The 19,451-nt window shown below is 47.6% G+C and overlaps 1 pseudogene; it reads right to left on the bottom strand.

Annotated features, from left to right (window-relative positions):
• Nucleotides 1-1,282: 1,282 nt before the first annotated feature.
• On the bottom strand, nt 1,283-17,638 carry LOC136536228 (HIPL1 protein-like; annotated as a pseudogene).
• Between the last annotated feature and the right edge of the window lie 1,813 nt (nt 17,639-19,451).

Raw genomic sequence — 19,451 nt, forward strand, 5'->3', positions numbered from 1 at the left:
GGTGCGCTTTGTGCTTGACAATGGCTCCGAGCTCATCCCGCTTGACCTTGTACACCCACTTCAGGCTGATCGGACGGCATCCTAGAGGTGGATCAATGAGCTACCATGTCTTGTTTTCCTCGATCGCCTTCATCTCCTCCAGCATCGCCCATCACCAGTTTCCATCGTGCTCGCCCAACGCGAACGTGGGTGGTTCCTCTGCGCTAACGAGCAGCAACTCTTGATCATTGAGCAGCTGACCAGCCAGGCCTAAGGGCCCTGTGCCATCGATGATGTTGTCTAGCCTGCGTAACCATACCCCCTCACCTTCATGGAAGGCATCCACGAACTCAGTGATGTCACTTGGAGGTGAGACGAACTCAATCAGTGTTGATGGAGTTCGTTGTTCCACTAGAGTGCTCGACACAGCACCTAGATTGCTCGGCACCCTAGTTGCAGTGCTCAGCACTACTTCTGGATAGCTCATCACTACTCCTGTAGTGCTCGACACCACTGTAGGAGTGCTCAGCCTTAGTCTTGGAGTGGTGGTCAGCACCACTGCAAGACCTCTTGGCTCCACTATGGAAGTGCTTGGCACCCGTCTTAGAGTGGTCGCCACTACTGTAGAACCTCCCGGCATCACTCCTGGCGTGCTCAGCATCCCTCCAGGAGTGCTCAGCACTCTTCCCTGAGTGCTCGGCATCCCTCCCGAAGTGCTCGGCACCGTCTCAGGAGTGCTCGGCTCTGTTGTTGGAGTGCTCGGTACCTCTCCCGGAGTGCTTGACACCTCTTCCCCAGCGTCTCCACCACCATGGATGACCAGGTACTCGACGACGAAGGTGCTGGTGAAGCCGCCAGCTTCCCCCATGCTCAGACTGCTCCAGTCCCAAGCCACCTTCTCGTCAAACACGATGTCGCGTGAGACAAGCACCTTGTCTCCGTGTGGGTCGTAGAGCCGGTACACCTTGGTACCCTCTGCGTAGCCCAAGAACACCATTGGTGTGCTCTTGTCCTCCAGCTTGGTGAGGATCGGCTTCGTCTTCCTGACATGGCTGATGCATGTGAATGTCTAGAGGAAGGACATGCTCGACTTGCACCCATACCAAGCTTCGAACGACGTCTTACCCGTCAGGGCCTTGGTTGGATCACGGTTGAGGATGAACACCGCCGTGGTCACCGCCTCACCCTAGAACCTTGCTGGCATGCCTTTTGCTTTCATCATGGAACAAGCCATGCCGACCACCGTCTGGTTCCGCCTCTCCACCACGCCATTCTGTTGTGGCGAATACGGCATGGTGTGGTGTCACACCACACCCTGATCCATGTAGTACACATCGAACTCTATTGAAGTGAATTCGCCGCCACGATCAGTCCTCAGCACGTAGAGCTTCTTGCCGCTCTCGACCTCCGTGTGCATCTTGAACTTCTTGATAGACACCGCTGCTCCATCCTTGCTCGTCAGGAGTTACAGCCACATGTAGCGATTGCAATCATCCATGAGCAGAAGGAAGTACCGCCGACCACCGTTTGTAGCTGGCATGATCGGCCCACAGAGATCGCCGTGGACGAGCTCGAGAGCGTCCTTCGCACGATACTTGGCTACCTTTGGGAATGGTAGCCTCCTCTGCTTCCTGGCCAGGTAGCTGTCACACAGCTCACCTCCGTGCTTGATGTGGGGTAGCCCTCGGACCATCTTCTCTAGTCGACCAAGTGTGTCGAAGCTGAGATGTATGAACCGGGCATGCCACAACCATGGTTCCTCGGTGTGCCTTGCCGCTAGGCACACCAGTTGCTCTACCTTTAGGTCGAGTAAGTATAACCAGTTCAGGGACCTCTTCACATTGGCGAGAAGTCGTTGCTTGTGGCAGAACCTCCTAAGTTATAAGGCCCACATGCACCTGTCACTGTCCGATGACTTTTGACATTTATGCATATGTTTCCAATAACTTAAAAAGACTGTCGGGTGTCCTCAGGGAACCCCGAATCATCCATGATTTCCGAGCAGGATCACGTTACAGAGTCATTGCAGTATTACAACATTTATTCAAATATCAAAACCAGAGTAAAAACAGCGGAAGTCTTACGATAACATAGTTTACAAACCAGTTATTTCAAACCTTACAAACGAAGTTCTTTAATTATTACAAACCATAGTAGTAGTGGAGTGGCATAATTAATATATACATAACACACAAAATAATCATCCTGCCCAAGGATCACACATTTACTTCTCATCGTCAGAACAAACGATAGTCATGCAGCACGATCCAAAACAGATCTGCTCATGAGGCTCACCTGCAACAAGGGGTCAACGGACCCTGAGTACAAAAGTACTCAACAAGACTTATCCAAAATATTAACTGATAAACTCAGTAATGCAGGCTCAGGGATTCAAGGTATAGCTTTAACAATGATCAAAGTTCTTTTGCGTAAAAGCTCTTTTAACAACATTCTTTATATAGAAAACTTCTCAAGAATTATATATAAAGCTGACACGATCCGCACTGAGATCATGAAACTCCATATTCAGCACCTTCACAAGCCTTATTCAAGTTTTGGTTATTAATTCTACGATGATGAACAGTGAGTTGAGTCTCCATAACCGAGGAGCAACGACGATTCGAACCGATTAAACACCCAGCTAGGAATTCCAGACCACACGACATATGCAGGTCCCTGACCTCCATATACCAACCTACCCTCGGATCCTCTAAAACAAGAACGGGTCCGCACCACCCGAGAACACAGTACTCCACCATTCCAGCCCATGGCCACGTGGGTACACGCTATTCCTGCCATCTCTCCACTCCCAGTGCGCGAGTAGCCATTCTTGTAATAGAATTGCCAAGTTCAGGCTTACCAGAGTATGTGGTTAGTACTACAAATTCTCACCTCATACAATTCAACAACGGACGTGCCTTAATCGACACAGGCAGAAAGAACCCGCTCACAAGACCTCCATGTCTTGTGGCTCACACACACCGAGTCCGCCCGGTCTAGATTTATTACTCCACATTCACATATCACATGCTAACATAATTAACCAATGTTCCATTTAAAATTTGTAAGTGGTAGGTAGTCACCCGACTTTCATCGTTCTACGCATAGCTAAGCAAAACTAGGCATATACGAGTTTAAAACTGATAAAATGGTAAATATGGAATAACAAGGGTGGTAATGCACCAATTAGGCTTTTACTTAACTCTTAATCACTTAATGCAATAACGGAAAGCAAAAGCGAAATTAATTTGTAAAACACAAGGTAGGGTTGTATGCATCCGGGGCTTGCCTTCGTTGACGGAAAAGTCCGATTCCTGCGACGTTACATAAGTATTCGATCCGACCTCAACAGACGGATTAACCTCTTCAATAGCTTGATTAACTATCACGTTTTCACCTTCGTTCACTACACGTAATAACAATGCCATGTTTAACATGATGCGGAATACGAAATACGATGCTCGATGATGGAAGCAAAATTAATAATTTGAATACAACTTTCCTTCGCGGTACAGTTGCAAGTCAAACAACTAAATCTTTTTCGTAACACATATATCAACTGCCAAGGATCATTAACAACAAATGATCCAAGGTCATCACTAAATCCAAAAGTCCAAACAAAAACCTAAATCATTAAAGGTTACTATTTGCTTTTATGAATTAATTATTTAATTCAAAATTATGAAATAAATCAACTTATTCTGATTGAGCTCAAAATTTTAGGACATGTTCATTACATGTTAACTAAGTGGCAAAACAAATTTCATAATTTTTGGATAAATAAATAAGCCTAGAAAAAACATGGAAATCCATTTATGAATAAATTGAGCAATTTTTATCACATTTAAAAATTACTGAAAAACATTATTTCATATTTTTCTTAAATACTATACCTCACAGAGAAGTCACTCAAAAATTTTCATAATTTTTGGAGCTCTAAATAAATCTACACAAAAATAACAAAAACAGACACTATTCATTCAAATATGAAAATAGAAAAATCCATTTGAAACGCTGAGTCACTGACAACGGGTCCCACATGTTATCTTCAACCTCCGACGTTGACCACGGCAGCGACTGGCTCTGACCGGAGATAACTTGCCGACGGTGAGTCTAATGGCGATGGCCAAGGTACCAAAACGTTCACCAAGACTAGGCGCATCTATTGACGTCCCTACTTGATCCGATAACGGTCCTATGCTAGCTCAACGTCGGCCATGACGGATGCGGTGGCACGGCAGTGCTACGCTGGCGAAACGAAGCCGAAAATGGGGAAATAGAGGGCATGAGAAGGTCCAGTAGCTCACCACGAACATGTTCAAGCAAGAATTAAGGCCGGAGAAGCAACGGTGAAGCGGGGCGGCGTTCACAGCGATCACGGCGGTGCGAGCAATGGCGACGGCGGTGTTCCAGTGGCTGTAGTGGACAAAACGAGCAATCAACAAGATATTAAGCACCACGGCATCACAGAGAAGCTGAAACAATGCTTCCCGAGATCAGAAGCTCACCGTAGAGTACTGGCCACGACGGCGCTCGCTCGATGGGGACTCTGCCGGCCGCGAGGAAGAAGAGCGTGGTCAGCGAGTTCCCGGCGAAATTAGCTGACCACAGTTGGCTAGGTGGATGCACAAGAGAAAGACAGAACTGAAACGGCCTTTACCAAGACGACCACGGCACTAGGGAGACGGTGCGGGCTCGCCGGAGCTATGGCGGTGGCGTCGGGAAAACAGAGCAAGAGAACGGGGCCAACGACGACGGCCTGGGCTAAATAGAGCAGCTCAGAAGCGCAAGGAAGCTGTGCTGTGGCCTTCACCGCACCTAGCGCGACGCCAAAGACGGCCACGACCAGCGCCTGGAAGCAAACCGAAGGTCGCCGCTGGTGTAGCGTGAGCGGTGAGTACTGTTCATCGAATTTACAAAATTGCCCTCCAGTTTGAAACTCAAATTACTCCCAAATTTTTGCAACAACTCAAAAATCTCCAAAAATAAAAGTTGTTCAAAATCAAAAGTTCTACAACTTTGTTTTTATAACCATCTCCTAATTCGGTCCAGATTTTGAAATGAACTTTTGAATTTGAATAGGGAAATTTACCGAATTACGCCTTTTTGATTTACTCAAAAATTTTCTAAACAACTTGAAAAACTCTAAAAACAAACTTTGTATAACTTGCCAAGCTCTACACTTTTGCTTTTGGGCCCAACCCCAAAATATGCTTAGATTTTGAAATGAATTTTCAGGGTAGGGTTTAAATGTTGAAAAGCGGGGTTTTCTGGATAAATTCAAAATCCAAACAAACATTGAACTTGAGTCAAACAATACAATACAACACATACCACATAAATATAAACTTGTTTTAGCGTATGCATCTCAAAGTTTCACCAAATGCCAAATGCTTTGCAATACATATGATGACATGTCAGATTTTAATATTTAAACACCCGAGGTGTTACACTGCTCCTGGTCCCTGATCCTAAGGACTCTGTCCTTGATCAGTACCTCACTACGGCGCTCATCTAGCTGACCAATGCTGATGATGCTGGAACGTAGCTGCGGATGTAATATACATCCGTTAGCGCGCGGTGCTCCCTATTCTGGCACCTGAAGATGATGGTGTTGCGCCCTTGGATAGCCACCCTTAAGCCGTCATCAAACTTCACCGTACCGGTAACATCGTCGTCGAGCTCAGAGAAGGATGTCTTGGAGCTCGTCATGTGGTTGCTGGCGCTAGAGTCCAGGTACCATCGCTGCTCCTGGTCGACGTCCACACGTCCAAGGTGGACTTGGGCGCGTGGTTCGTCGAGGTTGACAGCCTTCAGGGCCTTCCCAGGTCCTTCCACCGTCATCGCCTCTTTCTTCTCCTCGGCCTCGATGTTGTGTAGTGCACAGAACATTGTCATCAGGATAGTAGCCTCATCATCATCAGCAGCTTGCGCCAGATGAGCCTCAGCCTTCTTCTCTTGCTTGCGATTTAGGCACTCTCGTGCCCAATGGCCTGTCTTCCCGCAGCGCCGGCAGACGTTGGGGTCGACCTGCTTCTTCTTCACCGAAGAAGACTTGTCGCGGCATTTGCCATCGCCACCGCGGCTGGAGGAGGCTATCCCGGAGTTTCTTCGAGCAACCCACTCCTCTGTCAGCAGCAGTTTGCCGCTATCCTTCGTTGCTATCGCCTGCTCCAGGCGCTCGTCCACCACCCGCAGACGGCCTATCACATTCTCAATGGTGAGGGTAGACAAGTCCAGCATCGTCTCTATGGAGAGAGCGATCTGGATGTACTTTACCGACACGGAGTTGAGGTACTTGGAGACCGCCTCCTCTTTGTCGATGGTAACGCCGTGGCTCTTCAGCTTGCTGATGAGCGTCTGCAAGCGGAGGGAGAAGTTCTCCACTGTTTTACTATCCTTGAACTTGAGGTTGGCGTACTCCTGCTTCAGAAGCTGGGCCGTCGCCTTCTTTGCGCGGTCAGAACCGACGCGCATCGCCGCAATAGCCTCACACGCCTCCTTAGCAGAGCTCTTCGCCCCAAACGGCTCCCTGTACTCCGCCGGTACAGCAGCGAGGATATCCTCCAACGCTGACATGTCATCTTTCTCATTGTCGGTGCCCTTGTTAACAGCATTCCAGAGCCGTCGGGCTCTAAGCTTGACCTTCATGGTCACCGACCACTTTTCATAGTTGGTGCGAGTCAGCGTTGGCCAACTAGTGCCGCTGACCTCCCGCACCGTGCGAACAACGACCTCAGATCGTGGTTGGACAGCCACAGCAGTGCCACTGATGTCGCCCATTTCCAAACCGTTCGTCATCGACAGTGGTTAGTCCGGCGACGGCGCCTGTACGGCTCCGATACCACTTGTTAGCCCACAGAATCACTGGCTTAGGTGAGTCGACCGCTCACCAGCCTTGCCGAGCACCCGCTAGTGTTGCCGAGCACTAACTAGCTATGCCGACCACGAACGAGCGTTGTCCGACCACACACATCTACATTCTTGTTCATGAACAGTATACTATTGTGCTAAGTTATGTTAGAAGAATGCAAATAAATATATTATACATTATTTATCATTGAGATATCCATTTTGAAGATTGTACAACAACTTATGGTCAAAGATGGGAAGGCCAACTGCTATCATGGTGTTCCGGAGCAACTAGGCAAGGTAGGGGAAGGATCGAAATCTTGATGGAAAAGCTGCGCAGCAGCTTGGTCGAAACCTGTGCAGCAACAACGTATTCTGCTCCTTCCCCAGTGAATGCAGGTATGCACATGCTGTTACTCGTAGGAAATTTTGATGTGTACCATAACGTAAATGATAGTTGTTGTGAAAGAAAACTATCCTTTTATTTGTGGGTTGAATTTTAATATGAATGTAAATATGGTGTTGGTGCTTAGCAACCAACTCTTGTTGTAAATACATAATTTATTTCTACTTGAATTCTTGTAATCTATTATATAAATTGAGCAGTCAACTCCTACGGCAAATACATATTTTTATTTCTATCTGAATTCTTGTTCATATGAATTCTCTCGAATGTGCATTATTATTCCTCGAAATTTTCACAGTAATTCCTCCTTTACGAATGACTATTTTTGTGGACACGTGCGTGCCGCATGTGCCTGTCCACCAGTGTTTATTACTCGTGCTATAAAAGACACAAATCAATGCTTCAAAAGCCACAAAAATACGAGGTACGAGCGGATCAAAATCAATAACATTCTATACGAGTTTCTCACAATTAAGACCAACCCCACAAAACCGTTAATCTTACACGCAATACAAGCTGAGTCGCCTGCCAAGGCTGCACAGCAAGAGACAAGGGGACTATTACACCACCGGAGTCCGGAGGGGAAAGGGATGCACATCTCAAGGCTACAATAACAATACACACAGAATCAACGCACTAGTAGAGAAACGACTTTTGATCCACTTTAAAATTTGGCTTTAGTCCCGGTATTTTTCGTGCCCGGGACTAGAGAAACCTTTAGTACCGGTTGGTAGCTCTAACTAGGACTAAAGGTCCTGCCCAACGGCTACTGTGGCAGCCTTTTGTTGCAGGGGACCTTTAGTCCCGGTTGGAGCTACCAACCGGGACTAAATGTTAACTTTTACTCCCAGCTGGTCCCTCCAACCGGGAGTAAAAGTCTACTCCCGGTTAGGCTCCGTCCAAGATTAGAAATGAACCTTTAGTCCCAGTTGCTGTCTCCAAGCGGGACTAAAGGTCTCCAACCGAATACGAGAGCGACATTTTGTTCAACCGGGACTAGTACGTAGCGTAGCTGCTACATTAGCTAGCTAGTACATTAGCTAGCTGTTCACCGTCAGGACATGTCAGTACGTATCTCTCTGCTAGCTAGCTGCTACGTACGTAGGAAATCAATTAGTCCCGGCTGATCCCGGCTGACCATCGAGGACTGCTAGCTAGCTGCTACACTAGTACGTAGGAAATCAATTAGTCCCGGCTGGTATTACGAGCCGGGACTAAAGATATACTTTTAGTCCCGGGTGTTTATAGGAGCTTCGATGGGCCGGCCCAGTACGCAATATACTGGAATTGCTGGCCAGTCCCACCTATTAGCACCACCTCGCTTGTTCAGAAAAGTGAAAGCTAACTTAAAAGCTCAGCTCTCGAACCATGCAGCACGAACTTGAACAGGATCTACTCTATGGGATTGTACCGCTGATCCTTGACTAAAGGTCCTTCGTACTATAGTTTATACAAAATGTTGAACATTATAAACGTACGTATATTCTAGCAGCGTAGAATGCGTATTCAAAAACCAAAACGAATCATCAATTAAAAAAAGAAAAAAAAAGAAAATAGAAATAGAAACAAAAAAAAAGAAAACCTTTAGTTCGGTAGCAGCGTGAAAATAGAAAAAAAAGAAAAATAGAAATAGAAACAAAAAAAACCTGGTAGCAGCGTGAAAATAGAAATAGAAACAAAAAAAAGAAAAAAAAAACCTTTAGTCCCGGTTGGTATTATCAACCGGGACTAAAGGGTTTAGCTCCGGTTGGTATTACCAACCGGGACTAAAGGTCCACCTTTAGTTCCGGGCGCGAAACCGGGACTAAAGGAGAGGCCCTTTAGTCCTGAATTCGTGCTCCCGGTTCCAAAACCGGGACTAAAGGGGGTTGCGAACCAAGAGTAAAAGTAGTTTCTCTACTGGTGACGCCAAAGCTACTGCCACAGACCTCCCTAGCCGCGTCGCGGGGGAGGGAGCGAGCGACGAAGGCCCGCCGCCTGGCGTCGTCGTGCCGTTGCCGGTCGCCAGTTTCTCTGCGGGGCAGGTGTAGCCACAGAGGCTGGGCCTGACGACTCGGTACACGCCCTTGCTCGCCAGAACGAAGACATCCTTGCTGTTGTCCTCCCCAAACGAGAAGATGTATCCGAGCAGCGGGTCTGTGCTCCCAGCGGTGGATTCGCAGGCGATCGGAGAGGTCTTGGAGCAGCTCACCGGTTTCACGGCCGAGGTGTAGTTCCCGCTCCCCTCTGGGGTCTCCGTGCCGGTCCACATCAGCGATGAGTACGGGTCGGTGTAAAGGTACCTGGCAGAGAATCAGCGGATGTCAGAGCTCCTGAAACTACGCAGACATACCTTGCATAATGTGGGAAACAAGCAACTGCTGGGACTGGGAGTAAAACTGCAAAAATATGCAGGTGTTTTGCTAGGGAGTAACTGCAGACATACCTTCCATACAAGCAAGGATTAGAGCCTCGGTAAACATATCCGCCTGTAATTGACGCAGATCCAATTTCCTTGTTGACAGTAGAGTGGTCGTAGCCCATGACAGGGAAAATTGCGTTTGTGGAGTGAAGTGAAGTATTCCCTCCAGGCGACAGTTTTGGGTGATAGATGTATGGCACCTCGTATACACGCCATCCATAGTTTCCACCCTTGTGATTAAATCTACCTCTTCGTATGCATCCTGCTCACGTAAGGTAAAAGTCAAGACAAATTCATCAGCCATAACGCAGCGCCTGCCGCCTGGCAGAGTTCAAGCTAGGAAACTATGTTTTTTGTAGAGAGAGAACTGTAGAGAGACAGAAGAATAGGGAAACACCTCACACCCTCTTATGGGGTTGATCTTTCATATATATAGCCCAATGGGCTAGGGTTACAACATGTCCAAATACAACGTATATAGGACTAGACTATACATGTCTAATACTCGCCCGCAGTCGCAGCGGGAGGATCACGAACGCAAAGACTAGACCTGAAGTCATGAAACAACTATACAGGTAAGCCCTTGGTCATGATGTACGCGAACTAATGAGTCGACAGGACATGGAGCACCCGAACCTGTCCCAAAGCAACCGGGTCGTGGACGAAGTGAATGTCAATCTCAATGTGCTTCGTGCGACGATGGTTGACAGGATTAGCGGTCATATAGACGGCGTTAACATTGTCACAGTACACGACAGTCGCAGAGGCAATGGGCGTGTGGAGCTCCTGGAGAAGCTGTCGTAGCCAACAGCACTCGGCCACGGCATGGGCAACTGCGCGGTACTCAGCCTCAGCACTGGAGCGGGAGATAGTCGTCTGGCGCTTGGAGGACCAGAAGACCAGGTTGTCGCCGAGGAAAACGCAATAATCGGACGTGGAACGCCTGGAGTCCGGACAGCCTGCCCAGTCCGTGTCGGAGTATGCGGTGAGGGAGTCAACCGGCCCAGAGCCGAGGTGAAGACCAGTGGACAGAATGCCCTTCACGTAGCACAGAATGCGCTTGATCAACATGAGGTGGGGCTCACGGGGATCGTGCATGAAGAGGCACACCTGTTGGACGACGTAGGCGAGCTCGGGAAGGGTGAGTGTCAGGTACTGTAGGGCACCGCCGAGACTCCGGTACTGTGACGGATCAGCGACCGGAGCTCCGTCGGTGGCGGAGAGCTTGGCACGAGTGTCAATTGGTGTGGAGGTAGAGTGACACTCGGCCATGCCCGCCCGCTGTAGAAGATCCATAGCGTACTGGCGCTGGGAGAGGAAGAGCCCCTGTGGCGAGCGCGTGACGGCGATGCCGAGGAAGTGGTGCAGATCACCGAGATCCGTCATGGCAAACTCGGAGTGGAGTCGCGCCATGATGCGCTGCAGGAGGGTAGTCGAGGACATTGTAAGGATGATGTCATCGACGTACAGGAGTAGGAAGGCGGTGTCGTCCCCCTCTGAGTACAAAGAGAGACATGTCGGAGATGGAGGCGATGAAGCCGAGGAGCCTGAGATAGGCGGCGAACCACTAGTACCAGGCCCGAGGAGCTTGTTCCAGGCCATACAGAGAGCGCTGCTGAAGACAAACATCATCAGGGTGAGTGGGGCGACGAAGCCGGGGGGCTGCTGGCAATACATAGTCTCCGCCAAATGACCGGAGGAAAGCATCCTTCACATCAAGCTGGTGGATCGGCCAAGAGTGCGAAGCAGCAAGGGTGAGGACGACGTGGATCGTGGCCGGCTTGACGACGGGGCTGAACGTCTCGTCGTAGTCGATGCCATGGCGCTGAGAGAAGCCATGAACCACCCAACGTGCCTTGTGGCGGGCAAGGGAACCGTCCGAGTGGAATTTGTGTTGAAGATCCACTTGCCCATCACAACATTGGCGCCGGGAGGACGAGGAACGAGGCGCCATGTCCTGTTGTCGATGAGCGCCTTGTACTCGTCGGCTATGGCAGCTCTCCACTGAGGGTCAGCCAAGGCGCTCTGGTAGTTCGTCGGCACCGGCGAGACGAAGGAGTGCGTGGCGGAGAAGCCGTAGCGCTGGACCGGACGAAGAGTTCCGGTTTGTGACCGGGTGACCATCCGAGAGACCGGCGGCGTAGGTGTTGGTGCTGGAGCTGGCACGGCCGACGCTGGAGCAGGCTGCACGACTGCTGGCGGTGACACAAGCTGCTCCGGTGTTGGTGCCGATGCAAGTGCCCGAGGACGGCGACTGTACGTCAAGTAGAAGTCCTAGGCTGGTGGAGCAGGGGCAGCCGCTGGTATAGGAGCAAGAGCGGCAGCCACCACAGGCCCGTGGAGAAGAATTGCGGGGTCGTCTGCCAACTCCTCCAGGACCACCTGAGAAGGTTGCGGTCGCTTAGCGTCGGCAGGCAACTTTGCGGCCACAGGGGTGCGCGTCGGCACAGTACTTGCAAGCAAGAAATCCATGTCACTGGGCGAGGACCCAGAAGTGTGAAGCCCGAAGGGAAAATACGTCTCGTCAAAAACAACATGGTGCGAGATGATGATGCGCCGGGTCGACAGATCGAGACAACAGTCCCCCTTATGTGATGAGGGATATCCGAGGAAGACACAAGCTGTAGAACGGGGGGCGAGCTTGTGGCGAGCCGTGGCAGTCAAGTTTGGATAGCAGAGACACCCAAAAACACGAAGGCGGGAGTAATCAGGTGTCTTGTTGCAAAGTAGAGCATATGGAATGGCACTGCGAACGGCGGAGCACGGGCGCCGATTCAGTAGGTATGTCGTCATGGCGAGCGCCTCAGCCCAATAGGGTGAGGCAAGTGCGCATGGATGAGCATAGTGCAGCTGATGTTGTTCAGTGTGCAAAGAATTCGTTCGGCCTTGCAGTTTTTGGGAGAAGTGTAGGGACACGAGAGGCGTAAATGAATACCACGGGAGGCAAAATAAAGACTGGAGGGTATTATTTACGAACTCGGTGCCATTATCTGCCTGGAAGGCTTTGATGGCGAGGCTGAACTGTGTGGAGACATAAGTGCAAAAATTGGTGATGTGAGCTGCTACCTCAGATTTGTGAACGAGAGGAAAAGTCCAGCAAAAATGCGTAAAATCATCGAGCAAAACGAGGTAGTATTGATAACCTGAGATACTAGCAACAAGAGATGCCCACACGTCACAATGAACAAGTTCAAAAGGCATAGAGCTAAATGAACTAGAGTTTGCAAAAGGAAGCCGCACATGTTTGCCAAACTGACATGAATGACAAAGAGTATGCTCTAATTTATTACAACTGATGGAGGCACTATGACGAAGAATGTCGAGGCTGGCGGAGCTAGGATGACCAGGACGATGATGCCAGAGGTCGGGGGAGATGGCGAGGCTAGCGTGTGGAGGGGCGGATGCAGCAGGGATGGTGTAAAGGTCGCCAGCACTATTGCAGCGAAGCATCACACGTCGGGTTGGGATATCCTTGACAGAAAAACCAAGAGCGTCAAATTCGATAGAACAGTTGTTGTCCCTAGTGAACTGACAAACTGAGATCAAGTTGTGCACTAGTTTTGGAACAACTAAAACATTATGAAGAGGAAAATTTGACACTAGTGTTGGAAGGATAGACCCACGACACGTAATAGGAAGATTTTGACCATTGCCAGCGGTAATAAAGGAATGAGAGGAAGGATGGCGGGAAAGGAGTATACCATCCGAGGAGCTCATGTGAGAGGAAGCACCGGAGTCCAATACCCAGGGATGCTGATCCTGCAGAGTCATCTGGTTCAGCACGGCGATGAGGCCAGCCTGGTTCCACATGGGAGCCGGCCGGGAGACCTGGAGCGGTGTGAAGGACGTGGGAGGCTGCACCAGCGCGAAGGTTGTGTGAGCCTGAGGAGGCGCACCGAGGACCCCAGAACGCCAGGTGTTGTGGCCCTGCTGGACCGGGGGAGGACACTGGGGCGCCCATGGGTTGTAGCAGAACCAAGGGCCCATGGGTGCAGCCTGCTGGGGAGCACCAGTAGCACCACCGCGCTGCTGTGGAGGGCCGCCATTCTAGCCTTTCTTGCCCTTGCCGCCACCGCCACCCTTGTGGCCGCCACTGGTGCCGCTGTCGTAGCCGGTGGTGTGGCTGTTGTGGCCGCCGGAGAAGGCCCCAGTGTTGCTGGAGCGACACCTGCCCGGACTGGTGCAGCCAGAGCCGGCCGCGGCGAGGAGGGTGGTGTTGACGACGGTCTTCTCGTCGTTGGCCAGGCAGATCTCCTTGAGGACCAGCATGTCATGGGCCCTGGCAAACGAGGGAAGGACGGTGGAGTTGGCGATGTCGTCGGCAGTGTTGGAGAAGTGAGGGTTCAAGCCACGCAGGAGGGCGAGGATGAGCTGCGAGTCCTCCACAGGATGACCGACGTCGCGGAGGGCGGCGGCCTTGGTCTTCAGGCGCTGGCAGTATGCCGAGATGGTGTAGTCGCCCTGCACCATGGAATGAAACTCGTTGAGGAGGAAGATGGCGCGGTGCGCGGCTCCTTGTTGGCGCGGAAGATCTCCTCGATCACCACCTAGAGGCCGCGGGCATTCGGATCGAGCTCGTCCATGGCGAGATCAAGGACGGAGTCGTCGACGGAGCCAAGGATCCAGCTCAACACTCCGTGGCATCCCACTCGGGGTCAGCGGGTTGAGGGGGAGCAGAGCCGTCGATGTGCGTGCGCAGCCCGAATTTTCCACATAGCGACTTGAAGAAGAACGCCCACTTTGAGTAGTTGGAGTCCAATTCCAACGTGACCGGGACGTGGGACTTGATGTTCACCGTGGCATAGGAATTGGCCTCGATCGGTGCTGGGGCAAGGTCAGCTCCGAGGGTACCCATGGTGCCAGCACTAGTGGCCGGCAGGGTGCCGTTCCCGGTGGCCGGCGTGGTGGACATCGGGAGGGAAGGGAGGGAGGGGAAGCCACCGGGGTGGTTGGACGCGACATGAGAAGATCACGCGCGGGGAGGTGGGCTGCTGCTGCGGGAAAGACCGATCGGTCACGATCGGGGAAGCAAGAGACTTTCGATGGGAAGGTGGAGCAGAAGCGGGAAATCAAGATCTAATCGTGAAAGATACCATGTAAAGAGATAAATGTAGAGAGACAGCATAATAGGGAAACACCTCACACCCTCTTAGGGGCTGACCTTTCATATATATAGCCCAATGGGCTGGGGTTACAACATGTCCAAATACAACGTATATAGGACTAGACTATACATGTCTAATATTTTTGTTCATAAGCCTATATTCGGCCTGTTCGCTTGGTCGTAAACGATCGTGGATTATAAACCAGAATAGTATTTTTCTCTCACACCAAACCAGCCAGCAGTAATAATCCACGATCGTTTCAGCCGAAACGAATAGGCTGATTAGCTCTCTGGTTTCAGAATTATAGATGATTGATGTAATGATAGTTCATACTATCAATAAAAGTAAATGAAAATAAACCAAGACATTTACCCTACTATATTTGAATAATTTAATGATTGAATGTATAGGGGAGAGTGTTACTAGTTTCATGTATGCATTATATGTTACTTTTTTAAAAAAGAAAGAGTACAGAAAAACTTCATGGTCAAAACATGAGGCTTGATAAACTTAGAAATGGAAAGATACCTTCCCAACATCTCCACAGTAGAAGTACGAAGGCCTCTCAGAGTCAAAACTGCATCTCCACGGGTTGCTAAAACCCAAGGCCCATATCTCTGGTTGAAAATCACTATCATCAGCAAACGGATTGTCCTTTGGAATAGAATAGTTACCCCATAAACTCTGGTTTGTGGTTTGACTCTGGCCTGAAAAAGTACAACATTATAAATGTTGAGCACAACCAAATCAAATTAAATCTTGTACTTTTTCTGAACGTAAATAATAACTGACATCTCAGAATAGTCACTTGACTTCAAAAGAAGGAAACATGAAATCAGCAAGAAATGGCCATTCTGATGTCACAATTAGCGGCGCCAGACACCAAATGAGAATCATCAACTAGATTTGTATAACTAAAATCCACAACCACATGTACATACCAAACATCTGGTTATCAAATTTATGAGGATTTTTTGTCATTCTAATGTTTCAGATTTAGAATTTTAGATTCAGTTGACATCATTTTTAACATTAAAGTAGGGCACCGACTGTTGCAATCTAGTGCCTGCTTTTTTTTTAATGAGTTTTCATATTCCCCATGACACTGTTGACAGTTCGATATGGATCTCATTTTGCCTCGAGCATGACTTCAGGTACTTCACCATATCGATCACCCTTTAATTTAATGTGGGTCACTAGAATTTCAATTCAGGCATTAGAATTTGAAACATGATGCTATGGTAATGACATGTGTGAGACGGGAAAAAGAGAAACTAATTTGTGATTCTAGTGTGGTACTGTGGTCCATGAGAATTATATAATGCATGAGCAGTAGTAGAGTAACTGGAGGCTAATCGTGAGCAATATTGAGCTGTCAACTTTGTTAGTGAGAATATGAAAACTTATAAAAGGTGGAGGCGTAAGACCATTAAAAAATGATACAGGAGGGTTTTTGAAAAGACCTATCTTGTAGGTTTATTTTTTTCATTTTTTCTTTTAAACATATGGAATGGTTGCCCATGAAGTATAAACTGTATGGTTAGGGAATATATTTCATTAATGGTAGGTCATAATCAAATGCCATTCTGAAGAATAAACTCTAAACCAGTAAACCTATAACCTAAACAACTACAAACCTGCTAACTGAAGAGTCTGTATAAGTTTTCAGTGGTAGTAACAACAGATATGCAGATGTACACTTAAGATTACAAGTACACGATTCAAGGTAAAGATCAACGGAGTACCGATATTAGCAACAAGCCAACAAACCAGAACAAAAAACATTGACGTCTTTTGCTAAATAAACCATCATTGCCAACTTACTTTGGGTGCTGTCAACATCAAGCCTCATTATTTTCCCCAAAAGTGATTTCTTATTTTGCGAGAAATTAAACGGGTCGCCTTCGCTTCCACCATCCCCCATCATAAGGTAAAGGTATCCATCTGTTGGTCCAAATAGTATTTGCCCTCCATGGTGAGCTGTATACGGCAGTCCCATTGTAAAAATCCTTCTAATCTCAGATGGATTGGCAGATGTTGCCTACAATACAAAACAACAGTAAGAAATATAACTAGAGTATCAAGATTTTTACAGGTGAAGGTAAACAAAGCATACCATAGAGACGTTAGATGAGGAGATTTTTGCAGAATACTCTGAAACAACAACTTGGTACTGGCATGGGTGAGCACCATTGTCAGTGCCGAGCTTTGACGGATCACAGTTAGCATCAGAATTACATGAACACCTACCAGCACATTTAGGCGATTGAGTTCTATCACAATTATAACAAACAAAGATTGGTAGCGAACTTTGGATGAAATGCTATACCCATGAGGCCAATCTGAGAATCACGATGAACTTCATCAGTTATATCAAGAAATGGGTTTGCCTCATTATATTGTAGAGTACCCCCAGAGCCTTGTTCTGGGATGGTTGCCAACCATATCTTTCCAGCTTGGCTAGACAAGAAAACTCTGTTGGATCCATCAGGATGTGGAGACATGTTCAGATAGGATCCATTGCCTATTCTTTCAAGGCATATCCCTTTAGGTGTGGGTGATGGTTCTGTGCTGTTGAAGAAAACTGCATTTCCATTGAAACATAGAGACTGGTCTCCAGATGAGCCACCAAATGATGTGCAGAATTCATCTTCTGACTGCCAGTCTTGCACTTCCTTGCAAGGGAGGTTGAAAAGGAGAATTTACTATTGTCACATTTTTGCAAGTCTCCCAAACTAGTTTACAGTAGTCTTGTGTAGAATCTTTTGACTGAGCAGAACTTTCTGAGGAAGTATAGTTGCACAGGAGAGGAACCATCTGAATCTTTGAGCTTGAGTTGAACAACTCAGCCAAAAATGGATTGCATTCCTGAAGGTAGACCGAGATTTTTTTCATTTAGTATATATAAAAGCAACAAGGAACAGCAAAGTATCGCCTAATGGAAAACATAAAGCAATATAAATCTTTAAAAACAAGTCGCAGTGCGATAGTACTGATGAAGTGACACTCGGACATGTAGTATGAACATAGGGTTGACATCTCTATTCCCAAAGATAAGAGTGGCTTTGTACAAGTCCTTTTCTCTCTCTGTACCATGAGTTTTTCCCTATTCTCCAACAGTCATGGTACCTAGAAAGAAACAAGGATTGTCTCTGTCTGCAAGAGCTTTGACTTCGCTAATTTCATCATGACAGGCTTTTAGATTCAAAACAGAAGAGTGCAAAGACTTATCTTCAACTACAAACATATGCTTTCATCTCAACTATGTATTAAGGGCGTGATTGGTTGCTTTTGTGAGGGGGAGCCGGGATGGAGAGCCGGTCCAGGATGGTGAGATACATGCTCAAACCGTGCACTCAGTCATGTTTGATTGTCTTTATTGTTGGTTCAGTATGAGATGAGATCTTGTTTGGTTGCATGCATGGATGAGAGTTTTGAGTGTATGACACATGGGTCCCTGCGTCATGCCTGAATCAAGCCATCCTGTATGGAGAGGGAAGTGGAAATTGAGAAGATGAAGTCATGCGGGATGGAGGAGGGCAGATAAATGAAAGGATACAGGCGAAAGGTGCGAAGAGGGCAACCAAACACGCCGCATGAATAAGGTCAGACATCAAAACGGTGCGGAGACGGTCCGATTCGACGTACCAATCAAGCCCTAATTGCAGTGAACAAGTGGAATAAACATACTCCTCTATCTAAGCAAACACCACACCTGAACAACCCAACATGAATCTCTTTGTTTTATTTTCCCCTTTTCAGGACGCACATCGATGTTTATTAGTATATTCTTCTCAAGATTCTTGGTATTAACATAGGTATGATAGTGGTAGACAGTGCGCCCGTATCTCAATGAAGATCCAACTAGTAGTAGGAGTGATCACATGAAGTCAAACCTGTCGCCGTCGCTCCAGCGATCAGCCGTAGACAAATGTCTCCCTTTCCAGTTTTTTCAAAACAAAAAAAGTCTCCCTTTCCAGTTTTTTTCAAAAAAAATATGATTTGATATGATTAATATATCTTAGAAAAATCATCATTTTTTTGCGGAATTAAATAAAAATAAATTTTATATGAAAATTATAGATCTCGACGAGATTTACGACTTTCTAGTTTTGAGTTTTTTCATTTGAAGTCGTTAAGATGCTTAAAAAATATTAATAACATATTTAGACTTAAGGGTATTTTCGTCTTTTTACACCTGCAGTTTAACGGCATTAGAGCCCAAACTGACGGGAGTGGCATGGAGAACACGAAAAAGTTAGAGTAGTGGCGCTGAAGACCGCTGAATTTTTCCAGGGACACACAAAGGATTGCGATCTTTTATAATGTCGCACAGGGAAAAGTCTCTACTATACGGAGTACTATTATATTTCAAAAAAACTATACGGAGTACTAGACAAGTTCAGCTTAAACATGTTTAGAGATCTAAAAATATTTTTAAAAATTTATAGATCTAAATGACAAATTCAGAGGCCAATTTTAATTTAGTACTATTGCTGGTTGTAAGTTGTAACTGGTGGTGATGAACTCAATTCCAAAACCAACGAGGATGGAGGCTTTACATTCGACTGTAAAAAATGTGTAAATATTCTTCTCTGTGAACTCGATTGTCGCACTCCTGCGTTGAGCCGTTGACTCTAGAATATGAATGCAAGCGAACACCTGAAAAGTAAGAACAGAAATGATTTGACTTTGCTTTCTCAGAATT

Source organism: Miscanthus floridulus, chromosome 2 (genome assembly GCF_019320115.1).
Source record: "Miscanthus floridulus cultivar M001 chromosome 2, ASM1932011v1, whole genome shotgun sequence".
Taxonomy (NCBI): domain Eukaryota; kingdom Viridiplantae; phylum Streptophyta; class Magnoliopsida; order Poales; family Poaceae; genus Miscanthus; species Miscanthus floridulus.